At 43.2% G+C, this 17,144-nt stretch overlaps 1 protein-coding gene across 14 annotated transcripts in view; it reads right to left on the bottom strand.

The window, feature by feature from the left end:
* MAPK8 (mitogen-activated protein kinase 8) overlaps positions 1-17,144 on the bottom strand; it is a 125,223-nt gene that overhangs the window by 63,333 nt on the left and 44,746 nt on the right. For 12 of the 14 annotated variants that reach the window (XM_073353041.1, XM_073353043.1, XM_073353038.1 and 9 more), the window contains exon 2: positions 12,472-12,557. The exons of 1 other annotated variant lie outside the window; for it this stretch is intronic. The gene's annotated coding sequence lies outside the window, so the exon portion shown is untranslated. One more of the 14 variants, XM_073353039.1, reaches the window with a different exon arrangement.

The raw sequence follows: 17,144 nt of genomic DNA, 5'->3' as shown, positions 1-17,144 counted from the left end.
AGAATATGTATTAAGGTTATAACAACCAACAAGAATGCACTTTTATGTAGAAACTCATGATTAAATCGAGTCTTCCTGACTAGTGATTTAAATCAAATCCACTCTGTCAGGAGATCAGACTATAGGATCACAGTGGTTTCTTCTGGCCTTGGAATCCATGAAACAGCTAGAACAAACATTGTGTGTAATATTCCAGACAAGGAAGATGCTCCACTTTTAGTTAAGTCACCTTTCCCCAACAGGTGGCATTGCTGTACAGTGAGCAATAAAGACATTTAAGTAGGCACCATGATGCTATCAACAAGGTAGGCCACAACTTACAGAGTATTCTTGCTGGATATTTGACAATATTTGATCACAGTCAAACAACAGGTAGTCAACTGACCAGTCAATTGACTAGCTTGCCAAAACTGTGCCGGCCTGTGTCTCGGTGCATGAGGAATTGCCAGCCTCCACCATCTCAATTGGAAGGAGGACATTGTTCCCCCTTTCCACCTACGTCCCTTCCATTATGAGACTAGCTTCCTCAACTGGAGGATTAGGGGAGTCAGCTCTGATGCAGGCCCACTCAACAGCATCCCTATATGCCGCATCTACAATGTAGTTCCACCTCTCTGTTTCTCCAGGTCACCAACTCTAGCCTTTTAGCCTCAAGATACTGCGCCTGAGAACTACTTGCTCCAGTGCATACATACACCACACGGTCATAAGGCAAGTGGTTGCATATTCTGCACTCTGTGCATTAAAATTAATAGTGCCCACCCTGACTAGTCTGCTGCTCATCTTTTGCCTACTTAGTGTGATAGACCCAGGCAGGGCTGGCTCTTCACTTTTGTCCGCCCCAAGCAGGGAAAAAAACTGCCACTGCAGCTGCAAAGGAGAGAAGCTGCCGCCGATTTGCTGCCGCAGCGAGCAACACAAAAAAGCTGCCGCCGAATTGCTGCAGCGGCGGGAGGGACTGCCACCCCAAGCACCTGCTTGGAACGCTGGTGCTTGGAGCCAGCCCTGGACCCAGGACAGTTGGGTACAACAGAGTAGTGGAAGACAGATATACTGGGCACTGGATTAGCAGTTTTCTGTTCCCTGACTGACCAGAACAGGGACTGATCCAGGCTAATGAGAACACCTGACTCCAATTAACCTGCAAAGAGTCAGGTGAAGCCAGCTTTCCAAGCAGGTGCTTGGGGCGGCAATTAGAATGGGGCGGCAGTCCATGTCCCATGGCAGCAATTCAGCAGAAGGTCCGCCGCTTTTCCCGCCACTGTGGCTTTTGGGCAGCAGCTCTGCTGCACAATTCAGCAGCGACTGCTTGGGGCAGCAAAATTGCTAGAACCACCCCTGCTTCTGATACTATAAAAAGGGCTCACTCCAGTCAGGTTGAGGAGAGCCAGGGAGCCAGAGGAGAGGAAGTGAGGCTGAAGGACTCAGTAAGGAAGACACCCTTAAGCTGTCAGTAAGGGAGCCCTAAGGTAAGGGTGAAGAAGAGAGAAGTGGGAGAGCTTTGCGGAAGTGACCCAGGGAAACGCAGAAACTCTGGCAGTGAAAGGTCGGCTGCCAACAGCTGCTGCCATTAGGGTTCCTGGGCCGGAACCCGAAGTAGAGGGTGGCCCCAGGTTCCCCCTAACCTGCCACTATAGAAACACCTCCTGGGAGGGGAAGATAGGCCCCTGTCAGAGCAGGAGGCTAAATTATTATGGAATAAACCAATAGGGACAACAGAGACTGTGGGAGTTCTCTCAGCAACCTCCCTCCTTGCTGGCTTATGATGAAAAGGGCTCAGAAGACTGTACCCCTGGCCCTAGAGAGAGAAGGGCTACATGGAGGGTCGCAGTGAGCCTCTGAGGCTAGCATAAACTGCCTGGAGGCGCGGGACCCACAGGAACAAGGTTGGAGCTCTGCCACAATAGTTAAACTGGGTTTTGACCAACTAAAGATGCATTCAATTTTTTGTTGTCTGATTATTCAGGGACAGGTGTTGTCATAAATATAAAGGGAAGGGTAACCACCTTTCTGTATACAATGCTATAAAATCCCTCCTGGCCAGAGGCAACATCCTGTTACCTGTAAAGGGTAAAGAAGCTCAGCTAACCTGGCTGGCATCTGACTCAAAGGACCAATAAGGGGACAAGATACTTTCAAATCTTGGGGGGGGGGGGGGGGCTGGCTTTTGTTGTGCTCTTTGTTTACGTGGTTGTTCTCTCTTGGGACAGAGAGGCCAGACAGAAATCCATCTTCTCCAACCCATCCTAATCCAAGTCTCCAATATTGCAACCAGTATAGGTAAGCCAGGCAAGGCGGATTAGTTTATCTTTTGTTTTATGTGAATTTTCCCTGTGTTGAGAGGGAGGTTTATTCCTGTTTTCTGTAACTTTAAGGTTTTGCCTAGAGGCGGATACTCTGTGCTTCGAATCTGAATACCCTGTAAAGTATTTTCCATCCTGATTTTACAGGGATGATTTTTACCTCTTTTTTTTTTTTTTTTAAATAAAATCCTTCTTTTAAGAACCTGACTGATTTTTCCATTGTTCCAAGGTTCAGGGATTTGGTGATGATTTTGTAACCAATTGGTTAGGATATTATTCTCAAGCCTCCCCAGGAAAGGGGGTGTGTCGGGTTTAGGGGGATCTTTTGAGGGGAAGATGTCTCCAAGTAGTCTCTTTCCCTGTTCTTTGTTTAAAACGCTTGGTAGTGACAGCATACTGTTCAAGGACAAGGCAGAGTTTGCACCTTGGGGAAGTTTTTACCCTAAGCTGAAAAGAATAAGCTTAGGGGGTCTTTCATGCAGGTCCCCACTTCTGTACCCTAGCATTCAGAGTGGGGAAGGAACCCTGATAGGTGTGATTCTAGAAGTTTTAGTTTGTCAGTCAACTAACAGTTAAGCATTAAGGGGAAATGGACTCTAAATTTAAACTCCCACACAGTCAAAACTGCTCTGTGCTCACTCTGTCTGCTGAGCTCTCACTTGGCATGGAATCTCTTTGCTTGAGAAAGACCTACTGTTACCTAGCTCTGTAAACAGAGCTACCTAGAATAAAGCCTAAAGACCTTAGCTCCTTCACCTGCTTATTTATTGGTGCCTTGTCTCCTGAGGTCTGACTTCGAAACAGCCCAGCACAATGGCAAGCTGAAAGAGCCTAGGGACTGGTCTACACACAAAAATTTGATAGTCCTAACTACATTGCTTGGGGCTGGGAAAACTTTGTGCTTTGAGAACTGAAATTAGGTCAACCTAACTCCTGGTGTACATGTGGCTAGGTGGAAAGAAGGATTCTTCCTTAGACTAGCTACTGCCTCGCAGAGAGGTAGGTTAACCACTTCCATCAATGTAGGAAATGTCTATGCTACGACACTATAATGGCACACTGTAACCTTGAATTTTAAAATGTTCCCAATTATTACATTGGTTTATTGCATTCTAAACTTTAACAAACTTAATTTTCAGGTTTGAGTCTCGAAGTCAGTTACAGACAATTTAAGTTAGTAGAGGACCTTGGATGACACTTTGAATGATAGAACTAAACTTTATTTAAGAGAAAAAATGATTAGTTAAGCAAAGAGGCATGCAATTGCCATTTACACAAGTACTACAATTACTCTCACATTCAAAGACAGAATGGTGTATCAATGGGTGAGCAGGCCACTGACAACAGAATGAAGTATAACTCATAACTTAATGGTAACCCTTTTGGTGTTAACTGCGGTTCTCCGGCATTTTATCAAGGCTTCTCTTTTTTTATAACCCTTTATAACAGTAATTAACAATAAACCTATCAATTACCACATCTACATTTCTGCCAGCTCTTTACATTACACATTATTTAAATTAACATCTGCAGATCTTCCCAATGCTATCAATACAGATAGCATTTTAATATTACAATCTAAATTCTCAAACACTCATTAGAAATCCTGCTAAAACCAGTTATAACCAAACTTTGATTTTCCCATCTCACGTCTCCAACTGCTCTCTAGCTTTTGCTCATACTAATACATTCAATTTCCCATACTCCTCTATACTTAGCCTACCTTAGGCCAAAGACGAATTTCTACTAATTTCTTAACCTAACACATTGTATACGCTACAACAGCTGCAGGTGTGCTGCTGTAGGGTAGACACACCCCAACACTAAGGGTATGTCTACACCACAGCTGGAAGATGTAACCACAGCTTGCGTAGACATGTCTGCGCTAATTCTGAGCAAGCCAGCGCACTAAAAATAGCAGTGGGGCCATGGCAGCACAGGCAGCGCCTTGCCATAGTCATCCGAGTACAACCCCACCGCAATACCAGCCTACGGTGCCATGGCCACGCCCCTATTTTTAGTGCACTAGCTCGATCGCATCTAGTGCATGTACATCTATACCTCCCAGCTGCAATGCCGACATACCCTAAGGGTTCAAGAATACTTGAGAAACCTAAACCTAGTTTAGAAACAGGCAGACTTAAAATTCTTCTACAGCTAGTCTCCATATGTGAGTTAAACGTAGTTAAACTAGATCAGATAAACTTGCCTCTTTAAAGTTTAAGATTCTGTTCCAGTTTCAAGTGATATTTATAGAAGCACATATGGGAAGAAAGAAAAAATGTGGAATTAAAACGTTTCCTATTAATGAGAAAGCTAACATTTGCCATCACCAGCAGGGAGTCTGCTAGAATGTTGTCACTGGTGGCAATGGGGGAGAGATCCCCCCAAACCATCTTGTTCTCCCTCCCATGGCAACTACTGAGCTTTTCTTGAAGACATCAGACAAGTAGGGTTTTAATACAGGTGACAAAAAGGTGTCATACAAAAAGCATCCAGGAAGCAAAAATTGATTAGTTTCTGAAACATCTTCCCCCTTCTCTTTCTTAAACATCTGTACAAATTCCATCAGAAGTGTTTCATGTTAAGACAAACCAATCTGAGAACCGCATTAGTCTACTACTGCAGGCCAACACCCTACACAGACTACCGTACAGACATAGATTTGAACATCTTCCTAGTGCAAGTGAGACTGAATACTGTTAACTGAAGCCATTTTTATAATATTAGAAAATAATATAAATAAAAATCCCTTTGGCAGAGTGTCTCCAGTAAATTTAATAATGGATCGTTAAAGTTTTTCTATTGTTAAAACCTGCATCAATTCTAGGAAACAACGTTACGAAGACTGGAAATAAGAAATGCATTGCTGACATCTCAGGATCATAAACCACTAGTGCTCATGGTAAATTTAATGATCTTATGGCCCAAGAATAAGATCACTAGGCACTTTGTTTTCCCTGAATGAGTCACAGCTTTTAATTGACTCTGTGCCTCCAAAAGAAGATTGTCAAAGCAATGAAATGTGTCATTTGCTGCTGCCTGCAGCCATGCCACCTTATGCTGTGATGCAGTGAATCTCAAAAGCTAAGTGGAGACAGACTGGGTCAGCATTTGGATGAAATACCTCCCAGATCTATCTTCAGGCACCTCTATTCTACAGATGCAGTAGTCGCACAGCTGCTGATATAGCATAGACAATTCCTACATCAACGTAAAAACCCTTTCTCCTCAAGAAATGGTAGCTAGTAGCAGTAGGAAAATTCCTACATCAGTGTAGCCGTGCCTACATTGCGGAATAGGTCAGCTAAACGAGGGGTTCTCAACATTTTTCTTTCTGAGGCCCCTCCAACATGCTATAAAAACGCCACAGCCCGCCTATGACGCAACAACTGTTTTTCTGCATATAAAAGCCAGGGCTGGCCTGAACTCACAACCCTGGGTTTAGCAGGCCAATGCTCAAACCATTAGGGAGTAGCAATTGCCTGAGGCCCCATGAAGCTAAATTGCTCAGACTTTGGCTTCAGCCCCATGCAGTAGGGCTTTGGCTTTCTGCCCTGGGCTCCAGCAAGTCTAATGCCAGCCCTCCTGAAACCTGCTCATGGCCCCCACAGGGGACCCCTGGTTGAGAACCACGGAGCTAAACAATGGCGCTCATAGGTGTCAGTTTTTCACACCCCCCCCAAGTTGATCTAAAATTTTAAACATAGGCCAGGGCTGAGTGTCGCAAGACATGGTTTTGGCAATACAGTAGGTGGGACTCTGGTTCAGTATTAACTCAGACACAAATGAGACGTAAAATAGGAAGTCTTGTCCACACATGATCACGGAAGAGCCTATGGACCTTTTCACAGGTAGGAGTTTTAACCTCTAGTGTCCTGACCAAATCCCAACTCTGGTAATTGCATATCTTCCTAAATTCCCCCACAGTTGCATATTGGTATAGGATTCTTCTATACTTTCCATCTTCAATTTCTATGGACAGCCAGCATTTGGAGTACTCCAAACCTCAGGTTTCACTATCTAAAAGTTTCTAGCTCTTTTATTTGTGCGAAAGATCTTGAACATATGAAGTGACAAACAAAGATTCAAAGGTTCACTGGTTTAGGGTTCAACATTTGTCAATAGTTTCTGCTGACAATCAGTTATTTGCCATTCATCTCCTGTACCCTGCTGATGCCCTCCGTTTTTCCTAACAGGGCAGAAGAGAGAGCGAGCAGACCTTAAAAACAATTCATAGCTTTGGGGGCAGTGACATCTGGACTTCTGTTGATAATGCCAATTTTGCTGCAAGCTTGCTCCCAGTACCATAGCTGGCTTCTTTGCTGAGCAGCTGTGGCCTGTGGCCACAAGGAGCTGCACTTCAACAGCATGAGAAGCAGCACAGTCTAGTAGTGTATTAACATCAAGGCATTTCTATATCTAGCCCCTAGCGCTGACACTAACTCACACAGTAGCTACTATAGAGAGAGAAATAATTGGCTGATTACGTCCTTCCATCACTGGAAAATGCCCCGGCTTTTTTGCTGGCCATCCACTGGTATTAGTTACCTCAATTCCCTGCAGGGATGAGCTTCAATCACTGTTAGCTCAATTGATTTGTGTGCCTGTGTGGCCACATCCCACTACAACAACATATTCAAAGCCAACAGCCCCTCCATTGCTGTCTTACAGAGCAACAGTTACTGTAGAAGTGTCTTGTTTGGTCACCTTTCAGCACTCCACTGACCAAGGGTCAATTTGGCTGGAAGCTGCTACCTCCCCCCAGTCAAACAGTACTAAACAATGTACAGAGTTCACTTGGAAGCTATTTTAAGAGCCCTCTACTTCTATACGCAGACCACTACTTCTCCATACTGATGTGGCAAGTGTCACTTATCCTTTCTACCTGAGTTTCCCCATAACTGAAACTGAGATAAGTACAGTGGTTGCCTTTAACTGTTGAATTGCCATAGATAATTAATTAATGTTGTCTCTACTTATAAGAATGACAGAAATACACAATGAACACTGCAAATACTGACACAATTTGATCTAAAGCAATGAAAACTTAATGGGCGACTACTGTATTCCCTTTTAAAAACTAAGTTAATATTTGTAAAGCTTCCAAAGGCTGGGAACACCCCATTTTATCTGAGATGTTTCCTTTGAAAACCTTTACGACATGCTGCCAACTATGCACATATTCCAGTAAGAGCAGCAGGTGTTCACTTCTGCTGCAGGAAGCGATAGATAGTTGAATAATTCCCCAACCAATTTTTATATTCCCAGCTGGCATTAAAGGGAGTGTATGTCTCAATAACTTAAAACAACATTACATGGACACACAATTTCCTACATTTATAACACTTGTTTTCAGTACAAATTACAGAAGTTAAGGCTAACCTTAAAAGAAACTAACACGTTAAGGTACGAAAATGCACAGTAAGAACACCCAAACAACCTTGCCCCTGCCCTGCAGTGATATCATTTAGCAACTCATACAGTTATAATTAATGCCTATTCATGCTGGAGAACCCACATTAGAATTATTTCCTACTGATGTCAATATAAGATGTCTGGGTGCCTTATGTTAGGAAATTCAGCATTAAAGCTAACCTTAAAGGAAATCCAAAATTTATAATACTTGTTTTGGGGATAATTACAACATCCATATAATGTTTTATACCTTAAATTACTGACGCATACTCTCAACTTTAACTCTATTTTAACATAATTTGCATTGGGATAAATAATCAATAGTCACTCCTGTTCTCTAAGCCTTTCACTTCCATCTCTACCAGATACCAAAAGGTAATACATATCACCACTTTACCCAACTTGCTCTCTAATGCAAAACCTAATGTGATGTTTGCTACCATGGCACTGTGATCTCTTCTTGTATGTTATACCTATTGCCCCTACCCTGTGTTTGTTTTGTCTTTACATTGTAACCTCATAGGGGCCAGGACAGCTACTAGTCTATGTTTGTACAGTGTCTACCACAATAAAGCCCGATTCTTGCGTGATCCTTGGGCAGTGGGCACTAATGTAATACACATGACTAACAACTTAGCTTAATTACAACCCAATATTTTCAAAATGTCTCCTATGCATGAATTTTCAGAGAGCCTTAATTATATGGAAAGAGTTTGTTATTACATTTTTGGTCCCAATTTGTCTCCATAAAAGAAGTGTTAACTTAAAGGATCCATTTTAAGTTAAAATTAATTCAAACTAATCAACAGAGTAAGTTGCAAATTCTCAAAAAAAATTATTCTGTACTCATAAAACAAGTTCTATAATTTGGCAAGAATATGCTGTATTTTCATAAATAAAACAGATTCAGCCTCAAGTACAAGACTCAACTCACCTTAAACGATAGAGACCAGTGCCTCCATTTAAAAAAAAGAAAAATACATGCTCAATTAAGGGCTTGTCTACACAACAATTAGACAATGGTAAATGCGACTCAAAGTGTATTAACAAATTGTTAATACAAATTGATATGCACAGCAGCACGGTGCACACAAATAGTCAGACCACAAGTATCAGAAAGGTAGCCGTGTTAGTCTGGATCTGTAAAAGCGGCAAAGAGTCCTGTGGCACCTGTGACAAAGTTCCTCCTCTACCTTGGTGGGTCTTGCACTTACTGGCGGATTTGCTCACCTTGGAGCTTCACGGCAGCCCTCAGTTTGGCCATTTTTGTGAACCCACAGTCCAGGTCAACTCCTCCTGTGTCTGACCAGGAGTTGGGAGGTTTGGGGGGAACCCGGGCCCGCCCTCTACTCCAGGTTCCAGCCCAGGGCCCTGTGGAATGCAGCTGTCTAGAGTGCCTCCTGGAACAGCTGTGCGACAGCTACAACTCCCTGGGCTACTTCCCCATGGCCTCCTCCCAACACCTTCTTTATCCTCACCATAGGACCTTCCTCCTGGTGTCTGATAATGCTTGTACACCTCAGTCCTCCAACAGTATGCGTTCTCACTCCCAGCTTCTTGCGCCTCTTGCTCCCAGCTCCTTAAACACGCACCAAAAACTGAAGTGAGCTCCTTTTTAAACCCAGGTGCCCTGATTAGCCTGCCTTAACTGATTCTAGCAGCTTCTTGATTGGCTGTAGGTGTTCTAATCAGCCTGTCTGTCTTGTCTCCAGAAGGTTCCTGATTGTTCTGGAACCTTCCCTGTTACCTTAAGCAGGGGAAAGGGACCTACTTAGCCTGGGGCTAATATATCTGCCTTCTATTACTCTCCTGTAGCCATCTGGCCCAACCCTGTCACACATCTTATAGACTAACAGATGTATTGGAGCATAAGCTTTCATGGGTGAACACCCACTTCGTTGGATGCAGCATTGGTTGCATCCGACGAAGTGGGAATTCACCCACAAAAGCTTATGCTCCAATACGTCTGTTAGTCTATAAGGTGACACAGGACTCTTTGCCAGTTAGACCACAGTAAGTTAGTGTAGGGTAGATTCATACAGTCCAATTGTTTGTATAGACAAGCCCTAAGTTAGGGTTACAAAAATAATTCATAGTGACCCTGTCCCAAGCTCCAAGGATGAAGTTAGTTACATTTTGAGTGAATGCCCCCAAAAAATCCTTTTTCCCAACCACCTAAAAATAGCCACTTGTGGGATGGAACATAGCCAGAGGTGGTTGTATTTAATTTGTGGATGAAGTGATCCCTATACTATAAACTCCTGTCCTAACTCAGTTAAAGCTAAACTAGTTGTTGGTGAAATGATTTGAAACCCATGTATCATGAATACCACAGAAGTCGGGACTTCTGAAGACAGAAAAGTCCTGTAAACAACTTGAAAGTCAAGATGGCACTATCCCATGATATTATTTATTTATTTCTTTTAATAGAAACAATAATTTGGCTCATAGAAAGCGAGTTGACTGGTCACATGGTGCCAGCTCTTATTTCTAGCTTCTACGCTGCACCAGACAGGCAGACAATATTTTCCTAGTATTACTTATCTCTGAGAGTAACTATTGTAACATTCACAGGAATCAGAGTAGCAGCCGTGTTCGTCGGTATTCGCAAAAAGAAAAAAAGAGTACTTGTGGCACCTTAGAGACTAACAAATTTATCTGAGCATAAGCTTTCATGAGCTACAGCTGAATGCATCCGATGAAGTGAGCTGTAGCTCACAAAAGCTTATGCTCAAATAAATTTGTTAGTCTCTAAGGTGCCACAAGTACTCCTTTTCTATTCACAGGAATGTTATGCAATCCATGCAGGAAGGGAGGTGCACTGACAAATGCACTGACAAATGGGAGGGATTGTGTCCACAAGCCACTCTCTCCGCTATGAAAGAGTTTGAGGACTCTCTCTTTGGAAGCATTAGGCTTACCCAAATCCAACACTGCAGGCAGGAAATACATTTTTCATTCAAGCCAGTATGCTTTCCAGGAGATAGAGCTCGGAAGTCCTTGTCTGCATTGCAGCAAGCCATGTGAATATGCACAACAATTCCCCCCCTCCCCACCCCTATAATAATGGGTTCTTCCTACAGTTAAAAATAGTACAGCAATCTTGCTGTTACCTAGGTTAGATCTTGATGAAAAACAAAATTTGCATTTCTCTTCTATCAATTCAAACTGGGAGCAGACCCCTTATAAGCTGCAATACCTAGAAGCATTCAATAATTTGTTTTCCTCCAGTTATCCTGCACTTCTTGACTGAGTCATTATCCCTGACCTCACTGTATTAGACACATTATTCATATTCTGCTCCAAGATTACAGACATGTTTTACTATTTGTAACTGTTCACCAAGAAAACAAAAAATTCAAAGAAAAAATGCTATAATTAATTTCTACCATTCAATTTCCTACCCCTACCCCATCAGCTGAAAAACTTACCTATCTAGCCTAGACAGTATGAAGATCTTAATTTTTTTCACTGTAACAAAAACTTCAGTGTAGAAAATAAATTTGTTTCATGCATGTATATGCAAGAAGAATCTGTAGTTACTGGTATTATTTAAAGAAAAAGCTATGCCTTAAACATTTTAACTGTATTGTATGAGTAGGGCTGCATATACATAAAGGTATTCAAGATCCAACAAGTTTTACATTATATTTTAATACTCATCTATGAAGAAAAAAGATGTTGATTTTTTTGTAGTGTCATGCCATGAAGAGGCATTTTGATTTTAATCTGCACCTGAATTTATTACTGAACAGCTCTCTGGGGGGGGGGTGAGGTGGGCAAGCAATGTGAGAATTTCCCTGGTGAGGGCTATAAAACATCTCTATGGGAATATAGTACCTTTACAAAAATAAAAAAAAACAAACTATGGGTTGATGCAGAGCTGGGGGAGGAAGGGAAAAAAGGTTATAAGCCCCTATCTTCAGAACATCTTTTGTGCTATGCTGTAAATTTTATGTTTTAAAATGAAAGACTTTAGGCTCAAAGAAAGTAGAAATCTGTTTCCTTCTAAACTGCGGCAGGTAGCCACATCCAGGGATTTGTTATAAATGAGATGTAGTCCACGTTGCCGATTTTATCTTCTATATTTCACAAATATTTTTAGAGCACCACAGATTGGTACAGAACTATAAGACATGATCCATGATGCAGAAAACCTGCAGTTTACTAGTCAACACATGGAACAACAGCTCAAGTGAGGTCTACTCTGCACTAAAAGTTTTGCTGGAATAACTATTCTATGTCAGCTATGAACATGGAGTGCAGGAGGAAAGGAACCGCACCCCTGATACAGCTCATAGCTGTGCTGGCAAAAAGCCCCAGCGTACATGTAGTTATAACAGCAAAAAAGTGCGTTTGCCAGTATAGCTTATTTTATTTGTGAATATGCTCGCCCCCTGGCAAAAGATCAATGCCCTCAATACCTTCCTAATCCTCCACATCTCCTTCATCCTCAGGGGATCAGCTGCGGCCAAGGTCCCCCTGAACAAGGCTGACAGCACCATCAGGCAGCTGGTGAGGAAATGGCTCTACCTTCCCCAGAGGGCCAGTACTGACATTTGTATTTCACACAGGCGGGGACCACGTGCCTTGGATGGGAGACCTGTGCAGAGACGGAGTGATCACTCAGGTCTTCTGCCTCCTGACATGCCCGGGCCCGATGGAGAGGAGCATCGCGGATGAAGCCATATGGGATGTGGTCAGGAAACGCATCGCTAGGGCCCCCTCCGAGCAGGACGTCGCCACTTACCTGAGTAGCTTCCTGGAGGCCGAATTCGGGAGAGAAGGGGAGACCTCTCCTCTCTTTGGTGCTGCACCCGCAATGCCTCGGGATGTCTAGGAAAGAGGATAAGCTTTCACTGGAAGTAGTGCGAGGAGCGCCAAGAGCACTTAGGCTGCGCATAAAGACCTCGGACCACACCATCATCACCCCGACCGCCAGAACAATGCTGGAAAGAACCCTGAAAGATGCCATCCATTGCCACTATACTGAAAATCTCAAGCGGAAACCGGACCAGGGCAAAGTGTTCAAGGTGACCAGCCAGTGGGATGGCAGCAACCACTTCTTCCCTGGGGGCAGCTTCACCAGGCCCAGCTCAACTGCATTCCCCTCAACAGAGACATCCGCCATGGAAACCGGGACAAGCCCTGCAAGAAGTGCGGCTACCCCAACAAGACCCTGCCCCACGTCCTGTGTGGTTGTAAGCACCACTCCGGAGCCTAGCGACTCTGCCACACCACCATCCAGAACCAGCTGGTGAAAGCCATCCCACCATCCCTGGGAAAAATCACCGTCAACTCCGCCATCCCGGGAATGGATAGCTAACGGCAACCCGACACTGTCGTGACCAATGCAGAAAAAAACCACCACCTCATGGTGGACATCACAGTGCCATTTGAAAACAGGTCCCTGGCCTTCCATGAGCCCCGAGCTCGGAAGGTGTTGAAATACACCCCGCTGGCCGACACCCTCAGAGCCCAGGGCTATGAGGTCCAGATCCATGCCCTGGTTGTGGAAGCCCTGGGTGCGTGGGACCCCCCCACAACAAGCTGGTGCTGAGAGTGTGTGGAGTCAGTCGGCACTATGCCCGCCCGGCTCATGAGACAGCTCATGGTGTCCGACACCATCAGGTGGTCCAGAGACTTCTGCACAGAGCACATCATGGGACACCATCAGTACTAGGACAAGTAAACAAGTCCGCTAGTCAGGGAAATAACCCACTTCCTCCCCTGACAAACCAAGGGACACACCCCACCCATGTATCTATTCGCTATAACAATACTGACTTAGACTCTAAATACATTCTATGGGTGGCTTACCCGAGATCACTTATTCACTGACACGTTAAAAACTCCCGCACCCCAATCTGGGTCTATGCTGGTTATGGGCTATGTATGTATCTTGTGAACCTTGTAACTGATTGTGTAAATTTTATTTTAAACATTAGCTTTAATAAAAATTTTAAATATATTCAAGCATTGCAATGGGAAGCTCATGTTTAGTGGTTTCTAACATGACCCTTTAAGTCCTTTTCATAGTTACTGCTTTCCAGTATACAGTCCCCTGTTCTGTACATGTAACATACATTCTTTAGTTCTAGATTACAACCTTGCATTTGGCTGTATTAAAGTGCACACTGTCTAAATGAGCCCAGATTGGTCTGCACAACTGGTGAAGTGGTAAATATGACAGGTCAATTTGTGAGTCCTCTGCAAACTTTACCAGTGATAATTTTATAAATTTCTTCCAGATATTGATCAAGATATTTAACAGCATTGGTGCAAGAAAAGATGCCTGTAGGACCCCATCAGAAGCTGCCACTGGTTGATTCCCCATTTAGAGTTACTTTGAGGTCTACCAGTTAACCAGTTTTTAATCTATTCAGTACATACTACATTAATTTTGAATAGTGCTAGTGTCTTTTTTTTTTTAAATCAGAACTTCACTTGTTTAGATTTAAAATAAAGAGGTGCCTATCCAAGTCTTTAGGCACCTTAACATCACTGACCCAATACAATCCCAGCAGAATGAGTTATTTCAACAGGAACTCAAACACCTACAGAAACTCCTTTCCACCCCTTCATTGTTACGGGAAACATGCCTTCACCCTCTCCAAAACCCTAACCAAGTTTTGAAGCATGCCCAAAAGTCACCAAATCTAGGCTTTTTCAGACCAGGGGAGAGAGCAAGTGTGCCAGAGAGTCTCAAGGAATGTCCTGCAAGCCTCCACATTTCTTTTACAATGAGGGGGATTCAGGTCAGCCACCCAGATGACCATAGCTGTGGCAGTATGGCACAGGGAAAGAGGTAATTCCTCGTGCAGGCCAGCCCCAGGTCATTTAGGACTCTGTGACGTAATAAACACTTTAAATTCTACCCAGAGACTGACGGGCAGCCAGTGCAGATCCCAGCACACTGGGTCACATGCGCCCAGAAAGATGCCCTGCTCAATAAGTGGGCTGGCTGCATTCTGTACCATTTGCAGGCTCCGAATGATTTTTAGGTGCATCCCATCTAGAACATATTGCAATAGTCTAATATTGAGGTAACAAAGACATGGATAAGAGTGGCAAGGTCCGCACCCAAAAGGAAAGGTTACGATCTCCCAGCCAGATGCAAATAGTAAAAAAAATGATGATTGGGCCACTGCTGTACTATGACCGGTTTGGGGTTTAGAAACACCTCTACGTTGTGAACCCTGTTAACTAATGTCTGATATTAGTCATCCCTTCAGCTGCTTCCCAACACACCATCATCGTCTCGGTCTTGTTTGGGGTTGAGCTTCTTGTTTGATACTAAGTCAAACATCTTACAGAAGTTTAAGTATTATGTCAACCAAATCTGTAATCTCATGAAAAAGTATCAAATCTGACAAGACCTAGCTGCCATAAAACCATTTTGACAGGCAACAGTTACATTGCCGTCCTTTACTGACTGTACCACGTCAGGCTTTTCATCATTTACGTCAGTCTAACTGGCCTACACAGTTACCAGAGTCTTAATATATTTAAAGGGCAAATGTGAATAAAATAATTTTTTTCAACTCCTCTGAAAATTTCTCAGCGTTCCAAGAGTTGTTAAAAACCAACATCAATGGCTCTGAGAGCTCCTCTGCCAATTATTTTAAGACTCTTGGTAGTAAGTCATCACCTCCTGCAGATTTGAGAGTGTGTTACTCTAAGTAATTGCCATTTAACAGCATCCCTACTTCCTGTCAAAATGGAAAGCATTTAGTTATCACTGTAAAATCTGAATACATCATCCTGCTTCTTTCCAAATACTGAACAGGAATATTCACTGAACACTTCTCAATTGTTACTGACAATTTTACAGTCCTCATCGAATAACTGAACTATACTATGGCACTCAGGGACATAGGGAGGAGTAGGAGAAGAGACAGAGTGGTAAGCTAGAGTAAGTTTACAAAGGGCCTCTGCAGTGAAAACAAGGAATTTGATGTTGTAGGGAACATGCACAAGGCACGGGAAGGCAGAAAGAGGGTCAGCACTGCAGGACAAAACAACTAAAAGAACATCTGCTGGCTAGGGGAGGAGCTGGAGAAGAAGTCATCAAGGCATGATTTTAGCAGCAGACTTACAAAAGTCTGGATGTAAGGAGAGAAGAGGGGAGCATAAAGATGGCAACAGATTTAAAACCAGAGAAGACGGGAAAGCTGTCAACGAGGACAGGGACTGAGGGACACAGAAGCACTCAGTATTCGACTAAGTTGATGGTTGCCATTACAGAGGAAGGGTGATCCCGTGGTTAATGCAATAAATAAGGACTTGGGAGACCTGGATTCTATCCCCTGCTCACACAGGAAATCTGAAGCAGATGTTACCCTGGGCAAGTCATTTAGCTTCTCTGTACAATAGGGATCGTTACACTCCTCATCCCCTACCTCACAGGGGTACTGAGAGAACAAACATTAAAAGATTGTGAGGCACTATGATGATAGGGGAGAGTGCATATAAGTATTTAAGATAGATAGTGGCAAATGCAGAAAAACAGTTGGAGACATGAAATTGGTGAGAGCAACAGATCTGGGAGTAAGCCACACGAGTGGTAGTTGGAACTGCAGAAGCAACTGAGGTAGCCTACAAGGAAGAAGAGGAGGAGACCAAAGGCAGGACCCTGAGGGTCATCAACAGATGTAATGATACGTGTGGTGGGCCTGGAAGATGAGAAGCCTTTACAAAAGATGTGTATGGAACAATCAAGCAAGTTAGGAGGAGAACTAGCAGATGTCTACCACCCTCACCCATTGAAAGGATAGTGGCCACCACCTATCCTTACCCCTTTCTACAGGCCCAAATTGAAAAAAGTATAAATGAATAAAGAAAAGGAGTACTAGTAGCACCTTAGAGACTAACCAATTTATTTGAGCATTGGTTAGTCTCTGAGGTGCCACAAGTACTCCTTTTCTTTTTGCGAATACAGACTAACACGGCTGCTACTCTGAAACCTTTATAAATGAATAAGTGTGCCATGTACTGTGCTCTTTAAAGAAATAAAAGAACAAATTCAGGCTCTGGCAGAATTCAGGAAAGATTGAACTTCTGAGCCAAGACTGGTCTAACGAGGATACCTTGCAGCTGCCTAAGGGGATCAAATACTGAAGGTGGGCGCAAGAACATTGTTATTAGTTAAGTGTCCATGTATCTGTAATGTTGTACTCCATAATACTTTATGGGATATGACATAATTGGAATATGTTTTATGCTACATGTGCATGTAACATCTCTGTAAAGGTTATGGTCTACTGAATCTATTCATCCTATTTGTATACATATAATCATTTTTGTATTTGAAGTTATGAATATTGGCTGTATACTTGTCTGATTCTAAGTAGGTTTTAGTGAAGCAGTTGGTCAGCTTCCTGAGAAAAGACTATTCTCCGTAAGTGCCCAATCAAGAAGCCC

The sequence above is a fragment of the Lepidochelys kempii genome, chromosome 7 (assembly GCF_965140285.1).
Source record: "Lepidochelys kempii isolate rLepKem1 chromosome 7, rLepKem1.hap1, whole genome shotgun sequence".
NCBI classification, from domain to species: domain Eukaryota; kingdom Metazoa; phylum Chordata; order Testudines; family Cheloniidae; genus Lepidochelys; species Lepidochelys kempii.
Note: the sequence above shows the minus strand (reverse complement) of the source record. Positions and strands in the feature narration are given on the sequence as shown.